Source organism: Equus asinus, chromosome 23 (assembly GCF_041296235.1).
Source record: "Equus asinus isolate D_3611 breed Donkey chromosome 23, EquAss-T2T_v2, whole genome shotgun sequence".
In the NCBI taxonomy this organism is placed as follows: Eukaryota; Metazoa; Chordata; class Mammalia; order Perissodactyla; family Equidae; genus Equus; species Equus asinus.
This window is the reverse complement of record NC_091812.1, coordinates 54,193,286-54,210,049: the sequence shown is the minus strand read 5'-3', so window position 1 is coordinate 54,210,049 and position 16,764 is coordinate 54,193,286.

The following is a 16,764-nucleotide window of genomic DNA, read 5'->3' as shown; positions in this document are numbered from 1 at the left end:
TACATTCACTTGGAAAGAAATATCAGAATTTGAGACAAGTATTTCCCCCCACAACTTTCCATACACAAAATTTTCCCCACTTGTTCTATCATGGTTTTTGAAAAATCCACTAGTAGAGATTCATTTCTTTGAACTAGGATGCCTTGATAGAGTTTATTTTTAATTTAAGTAACCCTAGGAGGCAAAATACTTTTAACTCCTAAAATCTTTGCTATGTTAGCAGAGATTAGAGCAAGGTTAAGAAAGAGAAGGATGGGGCTGGAGGATATAAACAAGGACTAGATTCCTAGTCAAGATCAGATAAAGTGTTGTAATAACTGGATTACTGGGCTGGGTCAAGAGCTGTCAGTCCAATTTTGGCAGTTTCCTTAACATCTCAGAAAGTCAATGATCTCCGCTGTAAAAATTAGAGGATTGAAAGCATTGAGATGTAGGGCTCCATCCAATACTAACTACCAGTTATGGGTAACTGGAAGTAAATACAAAGATGGAACTGTAGTCAAAGTTGCAGGGGGTAAGAGTAGAGGGAGAAACCTAAAAGGAATGTGCAGCATGACCAGACATGCATAACCTATTTTCCATTTCCTTAGAGAGTCCTAACTGGTTAAGGTTAAATACAGATTTGTTTCTATTTTGTTTCACTTATGAGTATAAAAATAACTTGGAGGAACTGAACTATCTTTGTCTATTTGTCTTGAATGGGCACGACTTACTCTCTTATCACCAAAAACAGGAAACCTAGGAAAAATGCAAGTAAAAAATTTTATAAAAGTACATACTAAATATTTTTATAAACATATATGTTCTACTCTTAAGCAGGAGTCAAAGTAAAATTCTCTTCAGTCTCTCTTCACTTAGGGGAACAGAAAATAAAAGACTGAGAGAGCAGACTGCGATGGAAGATTCATTATAAACTGAAACCCGAATCGCTGTAATTACACACAGTTCATAAGTGCAAATGGTACCCATTTCTTGGCAGAATAAAAAGCCGAGTGATGAGAAATATTGCTGAGCTAAACGTACCTGTTTAATAAGCCACTCAAATCAACACTCCTGTTATCCCTTGACACACGCACACAAAGTGTATCTGTAAGCCTAATAAAATCTCATTTGTTTTACCTGAAGGTCCTATGAACCACCTGGTTCCTCTCTCTGCACTTCTTATTCTCTATTAACTTATGCTTGGTAGAAATTAAGGCTTTTACATGATCTTCCCCAGCTTTAAAATTGTTAGGTCAATACGGGCATTTGAAGTCAGCAGTCCAAAATGAAACTATTAGGAAAACAATGTTGAAAATACTAAATGATATTAGCAATTTTAGATTGTAAAATTTAGACTACAGCAGTCCCCCTTTATCCAGGGACACATTCCAAGAGCTCCAGTGGATGTACAATGATAAGCTGTATTCACGAAACACTTGTTCCCAGTTTCAGATTTGAATTAGAAGCTTGATGTTCTTCTGGGTGCTAAATCTATGAACTCTTCAGCATGTCAATACCACTACGTCAATATAAAATCTATTCTTAGCTTTGATTTAAGTTTAATGACATCCCTGATAAGAAAAAAAAAGCTGAACAGGAAAATATAATTAATATCTTCAAATTAAAAATACTGCTTCTCAGGAGGAAGATAAATTTAGTGATTAGAAAAACAATCTGAGAAATTTCTTGAGATAGAAATGTTGCGGCCTTTCATCATTGTGTTTCTAGAGGAGAAAATTATTAGCCAACTATCTGCTGATAAAGCTTTTAAAAAGCTGTATTTTAGATACCTTATTAAGAAGCAAAGTTCTTTTTTCTTGAGAAAATCAGCCATACAAAAGAAAATTCCACAAAGGGAAAGCTTTGCCCATATCACAGGCTCAGTTATGGTCTCTCTATGGCAAACTGTTCAAGAGTATTGGATACGACAAAAATAGTTCCAGACTCTGTTGATGTATGAGCAGGAAGAGAGGAATGGTGTACTGTCACATGTAATTGTTAAGTCACCAAAGTTTGGCTTCATACTCTCTATTCTGTTCTTTTTATTTTTTCGTTCCGTGTTGCCCTCTCTCATTTGGGATTTTGGATGTCCCGTGACCTCCTCTGCTCTAACCTTCCACCACCACTTGACAACTAGGAGGAACCTGACACTAACTAGATAACTACAGGCTTATATTTGGCATCTTTTCTAGTCCCATCTGTTGCTAGATCATCTTCTGGAACATCTTTGCCTTATTGCCTTCCAGAACATGAGTTGATACACAGAGAGCTCATAGCTTCCCAAGACTGCTCATTTCTGATTTAGATAACAAAAATACATTTCTTTTTAAAAAGTTATTCCTTGTGTTAAACCAAAATCTTCATCCCTTTATTTTTCTCCCATTGGTTCTAGTTCTGCTACCTGTTTTCTACATAATAGCCCATTTAAAATGTTAAAGGTCAGATGTCCCGTGTCTCTGAATTATTTTACTTTTCTCCACAACAAATATCAACAGTTCTTTATACCATTCCTCATGTAAGATACTGCTAGTTGTTACTGAGACACAACATGGTTTCCACCCCAAGGAGGAGAAACTGCAGATATGAGGTGATAAAGGATCTGAAATGAAGTGTGGGAGGTAAGGGTGAATGGGTGGGAGGAATCCAACTGATATAATAATCCTGAAGAAATGTTAATGTTAAGAACGTGCAGTGACAGGAGATATTCTTAGACAGTCCTCACTAGAATCCATATAGATTTCCTGCTTTTGTTTAAAAAAAAAGCATATTTAAAAGCAGAGACTCTGTGGTCAAAACACTTGGTTTCAACTGCCAGCTCCACGGTAGCATAGGTGTGTGATGTTGGGCCAACTTCACCATCTCTCTGAGTGGGAAAATAATAGTTAATTTGAAGTTAAATGAGATAATACATGTAAATTCACTCACTGGTGGGCTCATAGTAGCCCAATAAGTATTAGTTTATGTTTTATATTTTCACTGGAACAAAATCAATAGTTTTCCAGTGCAAACAAATACTAAATTTAAAAAAATCAACTGATTTCATCATTTTGGCTGGTGAGAGAACCTAATCCCTAGAATATTAATGAATATATTCCCAGACTTCCATATTAGGATTTTTAGTTAATAACCAAGGATATATAGCATTTACTAGCATCTTTTGGAAAGCCCAGAAAAGAAGCAACTTGCAAAATGAATTCAAAGGACTTAGCTGGAATTCTAATTTCTGATGATTATAAGTATGATTTAGAGGTAGTAGCCGTCAAAGACGAGGTCACAAGGTAGTAGTGGCAAAACAAATACTATTTTCCTAAAGTAAAATTGTTAGAATGTGTTATCAGCAGTAAGTGCTAATGGATAAAATGTGAAAATCTTAAGTTTGATCACTGAAATGGCTAGAACTATCCAAGTTTAAGGAGATGTAAATATATTTAACATAGATTTATAGTTAATGTATATATAAATAATATAAAATATATAGTTATATACCAATGCAAATATACATGTAAATATAATCAACAGGTGAAAAATAAAAAAAATAAAAGAACTGGGTATTGGAACTTTTAATATTTACTTTATGGAATAGCAAATTATAAGCACCTTGTGTTTTTCACTTGTCTGCTTCCATTGGATTTCTGTAGTACTGATAGGTCAGTGAAGAATTTAACTTCTAATAACCAAATATTTGCTGTGCATCTAGTGTGTACGTTACAATGTGCCTTACAGAAATCACCTCATTTAAACTTCCCTCAAATCACGAGATATAACTAAAATTGCCCCGTTTGACAAACAAGGAGCAATGACTCTTTGAGATGAAATAATTTGCCTGGGTCTTGGAGTTAAATGGGTCACCTTGAAATCCGAGTCTGTCTAAGTCTCAAGCCTATGCCTTTATCACAGGTTTGTTATGGTTATTTTAATCAGAAGAAGTAAGACTGTGGATATTTACACAACCTGGAAAATTATTCTCAGGTATTTACGTCCCATTTTTGCATATTGTAACAATTCATGGCTTTCTGTTTTGTTGGAAACATTTTGAAACTCTTGTGATTTCAAGTTTTATTATATAAAATATTGACATGAATACATTTCATAGCCGTTTTCCAAAGTGTTCTAAGTTGCTCATTAGATCTGTCTTAGCTGTCTTTCTATGCTTTTTGTGAAAATTCTAAGGAAAAGCACTCTTTCCCTATGATGCAGGATGTGGAAGATCTCTAAAGTGACTTTGCTAAGGAGAAAAAGAGACTATAGAGTGTTCGATGCACAGCCCTCAGTTTTCCACCTCACTGCAAACTGCCCTTTATTTTGACCAGACTATGTTGTGTTTTCTGTTTCTTTACACAAAAGGCTACTTGAAAAATCGTATTTCAGATCCTGATCTCTGCTCAGTGGGACGGGCAGACAATCATTGTTAAGACTCCCTGGGAGATGTAGAAACAGCTCGAAGCACAGACAGGAAGTTAATTTGGGGTGCCAAGGGTGCAGAGGATTTTAGTTGTCTCTCTCATAAGTAGGGTCTCTTTTCTCACTTTATGTTCTACTGCTGTTTGAAATCCTGACTATAGTAACATTAGGCAGCATTTTCAATTCTCCTTCTATTGAAAGCTCTATAATTACTAAAATTGGGATCATATGCACTGTTGAACATATTCTTCTTGCAGAATGATCTAAGGAGGCTGGTTATTTGGAAGGTAAGTGGTTTCATTTACATGGCAGATTTCTAGCCTACGCAATTGTTCTAGTATGATAGGAAGACTAGAAATACTTGAGGTGTACGCTTTCTAGTTGCCAGCTGATCATAAGAAACTACATGGTTCTTTTTCGTTTAACACATTGGCCTTAGAGAAGCCATTTCTTAAAAATCTTTCCCTCCAGTGAATGAAGTACCTGCATGTAACAATTGCGTGGGTAAATCCTGGATGAACTAATAACCAAACATCTTCTGTGGGTCTCCTATGTGCCAGGTTCATGCAATGCACTTTACATAAATCATCCCATTTAATCTTCTCAACAACCACAGGATATAACTCAAATGAGGAACAATGAATGAAATTGAGTGCAATTTAATCTCAAAAATAGATTTGCAGTTTACCCAATCTATAACAGGTTCTCAATAATCTTGCATTTAAAACTAAAAACACATAACAAAGTGAGGTAGTTTATTTTGACAAAAAAAGAGAGAGAGAGAGACATATGATTTCAAGTAATATCTAATCTAGATTCCATGGATTTAATTAATTCATTCAACTGCTATTTTGGAGCAAGCACTTCAAGGCCTCCCTTGGAATACCAGTTACCCTGGAGCTGAGATTATAACTTGTTTATTCTTGGTATTTGGGGGACCCAGCATCCTTATCTCAGTTTCCTTATCTGGTTTACAGCTCTTACTTTTGGAATTTTGTTGCTGTTCACCTGCTTGGAGTGTTTACTCTTGTTTTTGCATTTGACACTTACAGATTTCCTTGTAAATCCCCTCAGAAGTATCTGGTTTTCTGTTCCACCCAAACAGGCAAGTAGTCAGCAACAAAAACCCCTAATGTGGGAGGTGTGAACCAAAAAAGGAAATGGGTAGAGACAAGCTATTTGTGATCTGACCCATCCTGCTATGAATGGGAGACCTTAGCCATTTTCATTTGCCTGAGATTGCTGTGTGAAATTCAAACTTTCCCAAAGGAAATAGAAAAAAACGCTGCCATGTTCCACCTCACCTCAACTACTGAGGAATGCAGCTATCCCTGTGAATTCCATACACACTGATCACGTTTACTGTATAATTTGAGGTGAAAGATCTACCAGATTAGAAGATGACCATGGGCATTGGGACAAGCATGCAAACAACTGTCCGACCACTGGTCCATGATGTGAATATGTCATTCCCTTTCCTCATCTTAAACTCCTTGAAATTATGCATTACACTTTTGCCCACTGCTTGATCACAGTGTGAAATAACTTAACTGGAAAAGAGAATCTAATAATAATCAAGCACCTCGAGGTCAGCGGCTTAAGCAGTAAAGATGATGTGAAATCTGTTGATAGGGAGTCTGGGTTCCTGAGCTGTGAAGTTAATTTTTTAATAACATTTCTAGTCAAATAGCCACAGAATTCTCACTTTTGCAGGCTCTGTCTCATCTGAAAACAACAGTGAAGTTTTCCGTTCAATCAAATAGATATTATAAAGGCACTTCCTGTGTGTACTTTGGTAGTGAATATCAAAATAATAGCTAGCTTTAATGTAGGATATTATCTTCCAGGCAATATATTAAGAACTTTACATTCCTTATCTCAGATAAAGAAGTTACTTTTTTTTTTTTCTTAAAGATTGGCACCTGAGTTAACATCTGTTGCCAATTTCTTCTTTCCTTCTTCTTCTTCTTCTCCCCAAAGCCCACCAGTACATAGTTGTATATTCTAGTTGTAGGTCCTTCGGGTTCTGCCACCTGGGATGCCACCCCAGCATGGCTTGATGAGCGGTGCCGTGTCTGCACCCAGGACCCTATTGGGAAACCCTGGGCCGCCAAAGTGGAGTGCAGGAACTTAACCATTTGGCCACGGGGCCAGCTCCAGGAAGCTTCTCTTTCGAGAGGTTAAGTAACCTCCCCAAGTGATACAGCTGGCCCGTGGCAAAACCAGGATTTGAACACAGAATAGTTTCTCCTCAGGATCTGATTTCTTAACTGCTGCTCTAACACTGTTTTCTTCAAAAATAGCGACCAGGTTGTGTTCTCTGCTACAAGCTATTTTCAGGGAAAGGGATGGATGGATACAGACATACAGAAGCAAGCAAAACATTAATGAAGACAGCAAATCAGAGATGCAAACAAACTGTAAAACAAAACAAGCAAAGCATAATACAAAAGAGATGAAGGAAAGGATAATTCCTAATGAGAGGGTAATATTTGTTCTGCCTTACATGGGCTACAAGGAGTTATTCCATATGCTCTTGGCTCCCCATTACCTTCTAAAGCTTCTCAATTTCCTCCATCTTGCATGAACCCCTCTCTGTGATAGACATTGCTGATTATCTCCCAGTAATAAGGCAGTTTTTCCTTCTACAGAAATAGATACCTTGATGTTTTATTTTGACACATGGCTACCTGGAATAGAAACTAAATTTTAATGTGAATCAATTCTGGCTTATGGAATGTAAATAGAATTGTATGTGCAACTTATAGAAAGTTTTCTTTACAGGAAGTGTGTGCCCCTTCGCTTTTCTCCTTCTTGATAGCTAGGAAGTGGAACTGGATCAACATCTTGGACCATGATGCAAACTTGGGAATGGAGGCTACACGTGGAGGAGCAATAAGATCTGTGAAGACTGACACAATGCACTTCCCTACCTTCCCTAGAATGCTTACCTCTAAAATTTTACCTAAAACATAAACTCAATCTCGTTTATTCTTGTAATAACAATAATCAAAACCTTGTAATATTGGCTTTATGACTCTCACACTGAAACAGATTCTAACCAATTTACCCTCCTTCTCTGGGGTTCATGAAATCAGGGTTTATTAACTTACTCTTCAATCTTATCTGTTAAGTTCCTTATTAGTTCCTCATATTTATTAAGGACAAATCATCTGACCCTCATGCCTTTTCTCTCCACCCTAACTCCTGCCATCTCCACACGTAACTTCAGTGTTCCTAGACTTGATCTCCTTGGGTCTAACCCTATTACCTACACTATACTTAAACACTATCTACCTATCTATCTTCCCTAGAACAGTCCTATGACAAAGTCTGGGAAAAGCAATAAACACTAGCAATGAGCACAACCAGCTCCTAGATCTTGGCTTTCTAACACCATTTTCCACTAAAGGAAATCATTATCCTTGGATAAATGGCAAATTTCAGGGCTGGATAAGACAATATGCACCTGTAATATCTTCTTGTGCCAGAAAGAAAAGGTGTGCTCAAAGAATGATGAAGCCATGTCAAAAGGACTTTGAAGCCAACTTCAATGGGTTTCCCACTGTTAAATGTTCCATTTTGGGTATTAAAATACAGTCAGTCTTCATTATTCACAGATTTCATATTTGCAAATCTGCCTACTCACTAAAATGGATTCGTAACTTCCAAATCAATACTCAAGACACTTTCACAGTCATTCACAGGAGGACAAACAACAGCAAAGAATTCGAGTTGTCTGATGTCCACATTCCCAGCTGGGGTCAAATGTGATGACACTCCAGCTTCCTGTTTCAGCTCTTATAGTGTAAAAACGTGTTTTTTCCTAGTCTATTTAGTGCCCTGTTGTTCACATTTTGTGCTTTTTGTTGGTCAATTTACTGTGTAAAATAGCCCCCAAGAATAGTGCTGTCTAGTGTTCTTAAATGCAAGAAGACTGTGAAAAGCCTTAAGAAAAAAATAGTGTGTTAGATAAGTTTCAATCAGGCATGAGTTATATACTGTTGGGCGTGAGTGCAACGTTAGTGAGTCAATAAAATATATTAAATAAGAAACACACAAAAAACAAAATTATTTCTTCATCAGTTGATTAAAACGTTGTACTCAGAGGCTCACAGGAACATAACCCTGTATTTCCTCTAGGAGTAATGCTTGAATATTCACTAATTCAGTGTTCACAGTGACTTTATGGAACATAAGACTACCATGAATAATGAGCATCAATTGTAAATAACAATAGTAACGGATTATAACCTATTGAATAAAATGGGAAACCATAAGTCTATATAAATATGATTTAACTAATTAATTAATTGAAAGTCTGATGAAAAAGAGGATATTTTCATAGGCTATTTTCAGAAGATATTTCATAACCATTTCAAATGGTTTCCTACCAGATATTTATTCATTGAAAGCACGCACCACCAGGTAGGATGCATGAGAATGTGGCATCTCTTTGGTGATATTCCTAGAAAAGTTGCATGCCCTGCATTTAATCGTGAGGAAACACCAGTCAAGCCCCAAAGTGTCAAGATTACAAAATCAAGGAAAGACTGAGAACTCTTCCAGACTGAAGGACACTAAAATGATATGACAGCTTCAAGCAGCACAAGATTCTGGACTGGATCTTTTTGCTATAAAAAAGACCATTAGGGGGCCAGCCTGGTGGCACAGCAGTTAAGTTTGCATGTTCCGCCTCTCTGTGGCCCGGGGTTCACAGGTTCGAATCCTGGGTGCAGACATGGCATGGCTTGGCAAAAAGCCATGCTGTGGGAGGCCTCCCACATATAAAGTAGAGGAAGATGGGCATGAATGTTAGCTCAGGGCCAGTCTTCCTCAGCAAAAAGAGGAGGATTGGCAGTAGTTAGCTCAGGGCTAATCTTCCTCAAAAAAAAAAAAAAAAAAAGACTATTGGGAGCTGGCCCCATGGCTGAGTAGTTAAAGTTCCACGTGCTCCACTTCAGCAACCCGGGGTTGGTGCGTTCGGATCTTGGCTGTAATCCTACTCCACTCATCAGCCATGCTGTGGAGGCATCCTACCTACATGGTAGAGGAAGATTGGCATGGATGTTAGCTCAGAGCAAATCTTCCTTACAAAAAAAATAATAAGTCACCACGATTGGGACAATTGGCAAAGATCAAGTGTGGTTTGGAGACTAAATAGGGGTAATATATCAGTTTCCTTCATCTGATTTTTATGTCTGTATTATGGTTATGTAGGAGAATTCCTTGTTTCTAGAAAATAGTCAGGAGTGATTAGAGCATCCAGTTGGCAACTTACTTTCAAAAGGTTCAGAAGAAAAAAGTAATTGCATGGTACTTCCGCTGTTTCTTTAAGCTTGTGATGTTTTCAAAATAAAAGTGTTCTAAGAAATGTTGGTTTACGTTTTAAAAAAAAATGCATGCTTGCCATGATTCCTACCAAAAAGAAAAATACTGTATCATCATCCATTTTGTCTTAAATAGTAAGCTAAGGCGTTTTATATTCTGATGAATACCACATAGTTTTATAAGGCGAATGTGTTCATGTAAATTAATTTATACTGAATACCATGATAATGTACCCAATTGCATGGAGCAGCTTGTTGACATATGACTCCTACTTTATAGGACATTTTTGAGACCCCATCCTTTTTCCTTTTGCCCTTCATTTTTGTCTTTGGTTCTTTTATTTAAAGTATTTTCTTGGTTCATCTCAAAGGAAGTTTTCTATAGAAAAATTGGAAATATATTAGTGCCTCGTGGAATAAGAGAAGTTCAGTGCTTCCCTGATGCAAAGCTCTCTGTAGCAGCCCCAGCCCTGTTTTCTTTCCAATTGTACCTATGAATCTCAAATTCATAGGCTTACTGATCAAATTTCTTTACTCTCTACTTCCTTCAATGGACAATGCACTACAAATGCTCAGTAGTCAATCTCTGTGCTCGCAGTGGTGTCTAACTGCTATTTCTTAGGCATATGGGCTTTGCTCCCAGGGGTCACTTGCAAACTGGATCCACATAAATGTAAAAACATTCACATCACCTAAGCTATTATTAGTGTTCCATTTTGAAATAAGAATCCTGTGCTCATTTATTTGAAAATCTTACTGTCCAAAAAAACATTTATTCAACCACATTCCCCAAAGAATTTTTGTTTTGTAACCAGAAAATATAAATGGCATTTGTATCAAATATAGTCATAGAATCTCTGGCAGTTGGGCATGAGGATTTAAACTTTAAAAAATGCACTTGACTGACGTTGGGAGTGACACATTTCTCAGGCCTTTTTATTCTTTTGCATTCTTCTGTCTCGTGGATTTACTTCTATCTATACATTTGTTTTTGCTAGAGAAATGCTATTTTCAAAGTCCTGAATTTCTTTTTCATGCACAGTAATTGCTATTCTTAGTCCCAAAGGATCCGCTAGTGAGATACTATTTGATTTTAGTACTCTTTTTGTCATTGAATCTAATGTGTGTGACTATATTTTATTGTTTATTTTTTAATACAAAAATATTATAGTGCCATATATTGAACTCTAAATTCAAGAACAAAAAAATGCCATTTACAGTATAGCCACCCCTTGCTATATTTTGCTGGTATTTAAATTATGAGAATATAGCTTAATATCTCTCACTTTATGCTGCAGCTGAAAATTCCTTTGGAGGTGCCTGCCTAGATCACAGTGACCCCTTTTTCTGAGAGTTGTATCCTTGTGTGTGACTGTGATCATCATTTATTGGGCCAGGGGAGCAAACTGGACCTAAACTGAGCCAAATCTATTCTTCCTCCTATAAATTATTTAAATATAAATTCATTAATTTGATAAAATGTAAAATCCATTTCATCAACCACACTATCTGTATTTTAAGTGCTCAGTAACTACAGGTAGCTAATGTCTACTGTATTTGGACAGTGAAAATTTATAAAAGAATACCACCATCACAGAATGGTGTTTTGGACAGTGCTGACATAGAACATTTTCATCACCCTAAGATGTTCTCTCACCCGCCTTTGCAGGTAAGCCTTACTCATACTGAGGCCCCTAGCAACAATTGATCTGTTTTCCATCACTATTCTTTCAACTTTTCTAAGATTTTATAAAAATTACATCATATACAGTGTATTATTTTGTGCCTGGCTTTTTTTCACTTAGCATAATATTTTTGAGATTGATCTATGTTGTTGCATGTATCAGCAGCTTATTCCTTTTTGATTACTGAGTAGTATCTTAATGTAGGGACAAATCGTAATTTGTTTACTCATTCACCACTTAATGGGCATTTGGGTTGTTTCGAGTTTGGGACTGTTATAAATAAATCTGTGTATTCTTGATGCTATTATATATAGTATTGTTTATTTAATTTTAACATTCAAGTACCATTCTGTGCAGACATATATTTTCATTTCTCTTGAGTAAATACCTAGGAGTATAATTGATGGGTCATATTAAAATATATGTGTAACTTTAGAAGAAAATGACAACCTATTTTCCAAAGTAGTTGAAGAGTTTTACATTCCTAACAGCAATCGCTCCACATCCTTGTCAACGCTAGGGACTGTCAGTCTTTAGCTGTTTATTCTGGGGATAATTCTTGTGATTTCAATTTACATTTCCCTGATGAACAAGGTTATCAAGAATCAAGCAATATTATATTGAACAAGTATAAGCATCCTTTCATGTGCTTGTCATTTGTATATTTTTATTTGGTAAAATGCCTTCAAGTGTTTTTCTCCCTTTTTATAAATCAGTTATTGTTATTATTAAGTTGTAATGGATCTTTGCATATTCCGGATAAAAGTCCATTACCAGATTAATGTTTACAAATAGTTTCTCTCACTCTGTACCTTGCTCTTCCATATACTTAACAGCGTTATTTTTACTATATGAAGTTTTAAATTGAAGTATCAAGCTATCTAAAAGATGTACAATTGGAGGTACAAAAGGATGGTAAATGAGGAGGACAGAAGAAAGAATTTGAAGAAATAATGTACAAAATTTGCCAAATATAATACAAACTAAAAAGACTCAAGAGACTCAAGGCAGAAGAAACATTTATAAAAATAGTACCTTTTCTCTTACATTCCCACTTTCTATAATATTGTTGTCTATTTCTACATATACCATAAATTCCGTAACACTTTGTTTTTATTTCAGACAGCCAATTATCTTTTAAAATTTAAGAAACAATAAAAAACAATAAGTACAATAAAAATATTTAGCTGCACAGTTACCATTTTTGACACTTTGTGTTCCTTTTTGAAGGCATTGTCTTGGTTGACAAATTCATTTTTATTTTGCCACTTTAAAGATGGCCTTCGCATTGTCTTGTACCTTGCATTTAATTTATGATAAATCAATGTAATTACTTGTACGTAGTGTTCCCCTGCATACAATGTATCTTTTTTCTATGGCTGTTGTAAAGATTTTCTTTTAATATTTGTTTTCAACAATTTGACTATAATGTGTCTAGCTGTGGGTTTCCTTTTTTTTTTATTTTAGGAAGATCAGCCCTGAGCTAACATCTGCTGCCAATCCTCCTTTTTTTGCTGAGGAAGACTGGCCCAACAAAGCGGATGTGCACATTTGACTGCTGTGCCACAAGGCTGGCCCCACGTGTGGGTTTCTTTATGTTTATTCTCCTTGGTGTTCTTGAGCTTCTTGGCTTGGAGGTTAGTATTTATTATAAAATTTTAAAATTTTTCAGCCCATATTTCTTCAAAATTTTCCTTTCCCAATTTCTCCTCTATTTCTTGGATTTCAATTGCATATACTTTAGACTGATTGATTTTTTTTTTTTTTTGGCAAATCACTGAGGCTTAGTTCAGTTTTACAAGCTTTTCTCTTCTGTCTTTGCATCAATTTCTGTTCCTCTCTCTACATGTTTACTTATCTTTTTTCCTGCAGTATCCAATCTGCTATTAAACGCATTCACGAATATTTCAATTCAGATATTTTACTTTTCAGTTCTAGAATTTTAATTTGGTTCTTTATAGTTTTCATTTCTCTTTGAGATTACCCATCATTTCAATTATTATGTCTACTCTTTCCTTTATATCCTTAAAAATATTTAAAATAACTATTTTAAAGTCAATTTCTGCTAACATTAACATTTCAGTTATCCTGTTCTATTTATTTACTTTTCTTGATTTGGATCATATTTCTTGAGTCACATTTTACAGAGGTCCAGTAATTTTTATTGTACTTTAGACATTATGAATAATGCATTGATGGGAGTGTGGATTTTTATTGTCTTCTTTATAGATGTCCGATTTTGTTCTTGAAGATAGTTAATTTACTATCAGATCAACTTGTTTTGTAAACTTTGTTGAGGATGTTTTAGTGAGGCTCACACTCTAGGGCTGGAGTAGTCATATTCAAAATACAGGCCTTTTAAGGGTTCTCAACTGAATGTCAAGCTCTCTTCGTGCTGCCTGGTCAGACCTCCCACATTTTTCAGTACTGTGGGACCTCTGGAATTTTTGTTAGCTAATATCCTCACTAGTCCTTTTCTGCCATGCTTTACAAAAATTTTACTTGTATATGTGATCTTAGTGTTCATCCAAAGCATTAATTCTGCTGCTATAACAATATTTGGAGCTCTTTCTCTGTGCACATCTTACCTCTTTGGGATTCTGCCCACACCAAACTGAGCTCCTTCAGCAGCTCCAAACTCATATCTCTAACTCTCAGTTCAGTGAGACCATCATAATGTACTTGGGCTCTACTTACCTGCAAGATGGTCCAGAGTGTATATCCCGCATGAAATCCTGGGCAATCATGAGAATCAGCCTTTCTTAAGAATCATAGTCCTCCACTGCCTATTGTAAAATGCCTGAAACTCAAGCTTCTTATAGTTTGTCCAGTTTTATATAGCTTTTTATGTGAAGAAGGCTAGTCTAGTACCCATTATTGCAGCATGGTCAGAGCAGAAGTCTACCTAAAAGCAATTTTAAATCATAGGATAGATAGCTTATTTTCTTCTCACCCCCAAATTGAATAGCAGCTTAATCTCCACAATGAGAGTGATTGTTACCCTTTTCAAACAAAGAAAATTTAAAAGAAATTACTTAAAAGAGGATTTTATAAGAGCGCAGGCTTGCATTTTACTTTATCTTCAATCTCCCTATAACTGCTAGTGCTGATGTTAACTTCAGTTAGAGAATTTGGCTTTTCCAAATCTCCGAGCTCTAAATCAATTGCCTCTCACCCAATGCGGATTTCAGGCTACAGATTGAAAAGACTGCCTTAGAAATGCTGCATTTTCTTCTCTTTTCTCTTTCAGATAGATCTTATTTTAAAACAAGCTTACTTTATGTAATTGTAAAGACCTAGAGGAAAGATAAGCTTGAATCATGTTTGATCAGAGCTCTGGTGTGTGATTATCTTGGTTTCATTCTTCTTCAATGTGTCAGCCTCATTGCCTAATTAACTTCCTTTATGATGGCAATGTGGCCACAGCATTTCTAAGCTTTACATCTATATACCACACCATACTAGAAGGAGAAAAGTCATTTCTGTAACAGAATTTCCATGAAAAGTCTTGACATGGAACCCAAAGATTGGCTTAATCTAGAGCTCATGCTCCATCATTAACCTAGATGGATTCCCAAAGGAGGCTGAGTGCTCTGGAGAAAGAGGACAGTAACTGAACACTTGGAAGCAAATCACAGTCTTTATTACAGCTGTAGTATGATTTTATTCACCTAATGTTATATGATAAGCACTTTTCCAGTCTTTCAAAATTTTTGGTTCTCATATTGATACAATAAACTACACTTTATAAATTCCTAAATGTTTTTGAAAGTAAATTTTCTTGAAGCCTTAAGTTTTTTTTATTCTAACCATCTCACTATGAAAGATGTTAAAGGAAGATATTACTAACCCACTCCTCAATTTACAGATAAAATAGTTACGTTTTCATATGATTAAACAGCTGGGCCAAGTTCATGGAGAGACCAAATCAGTACAATGCCAGTTATCACACCAAAATTTCGCCCATCAGACCACGCCCACTTTAAAACATCTATCTATGTTATGGAAAAGATAGACAAAACCATAATTTTTGTCAGTTTAATTAAATTCCAAATAAAGTAATTAAATTCCAGCTTTTTTCAAATTGTTGAAGACAAGATATTATTAATCAGTCAAAGGGTATATAATGGCAATTCACTTGTACAGATAAAAAACACTTCGTCCTATTGTTCTGTTAATCATTACCTATAAATTATTATGTTCTACCAGTCATGAATCACTCATTCCTCTGAAATTCTTTCTAATTTGACACTCAGTCCTTTTCCCTCCCTGTCCTCTTCCTTACTCTCTCCTTTCACTTCCTCCTCCCTCCCCTCCCCAGTAACTAGCATCTCACAGCCTCAAAGATATTAATAGGTAAGATGGAATGATTGGAGCTCCAACAATTCATAAAACCCTACCACTATATCAAATAAAAGAGCATTAGTACAATTGTATCTCAACTATATTCAACCTAACTTTTCACCAGAACACACCACACAAAGTACTACACTATTTTATCTGAATTACTTAAATATTGCTTATATCAGTTTCATCACCTTATCCCCGTAGTTATTCCTAAGACTTGAGGAAAATGTAAGTCAAATAGTTTATACAGAGTACTTAGCAGAATACCTAGACAAAGTAAATATCCAAAAAATAAATCCCATCTTCAGTAGGTGTTACAAGAAAAGTACATATGTGTTAACTAAGTTTTACCTGAAATAATGAAAAAAAAAATCTAGAGTAAAAATTTCAACCCAAAAATCCACCCAGTGAAAAGCTATACTCCTTCCTGTTCTTAAGTGCTGTGTGGTCAGTTTGGCTTGTGGATGGCACGATTCCTCACAGAAAATTAGTTTTTCCACTACTCCTCTCCGAATCAGGGCTATCTCTGTTTAGCAATTTCAGGAAAAAAAAAAAAAGTCCAATGAATTCTATGATTGGAGCTGTGAGAAATACAATAGGGATATCTAGATTGTGTACAAGAAAGAGATTTGGTGATTAGAAGAGCCTGAGAATTAATATTGCGAAGCTATAATCAGCATTTTAAGAGAATGAGATTCCACTGGTCTTTCTGAGCTGTTTGATTTATCCTATTGCTTTATTCAAATGATAAGAACTGCTGAAAATTGCACAAGATGAAATGTTTTGCATGAGGCCAAAGACTTTGCAACCTTAAGTAAGATTAAAGAGCTTTTCTCTAGAGAATCGACTTAGACATATCCTGAAGTGTTTTCCTGGTCCTCCGACCTGAGGGAGCACTGCAGCTCAGCCTCCCACTGGGCTGCTGCCTACCGCCCCCTCACCGTAGGGCCGAATTAATTAGTGTCTCTGAAGCTCCTCCAAACTACTGTCCAAAGGACATACATAACAGTGGCCCCTCC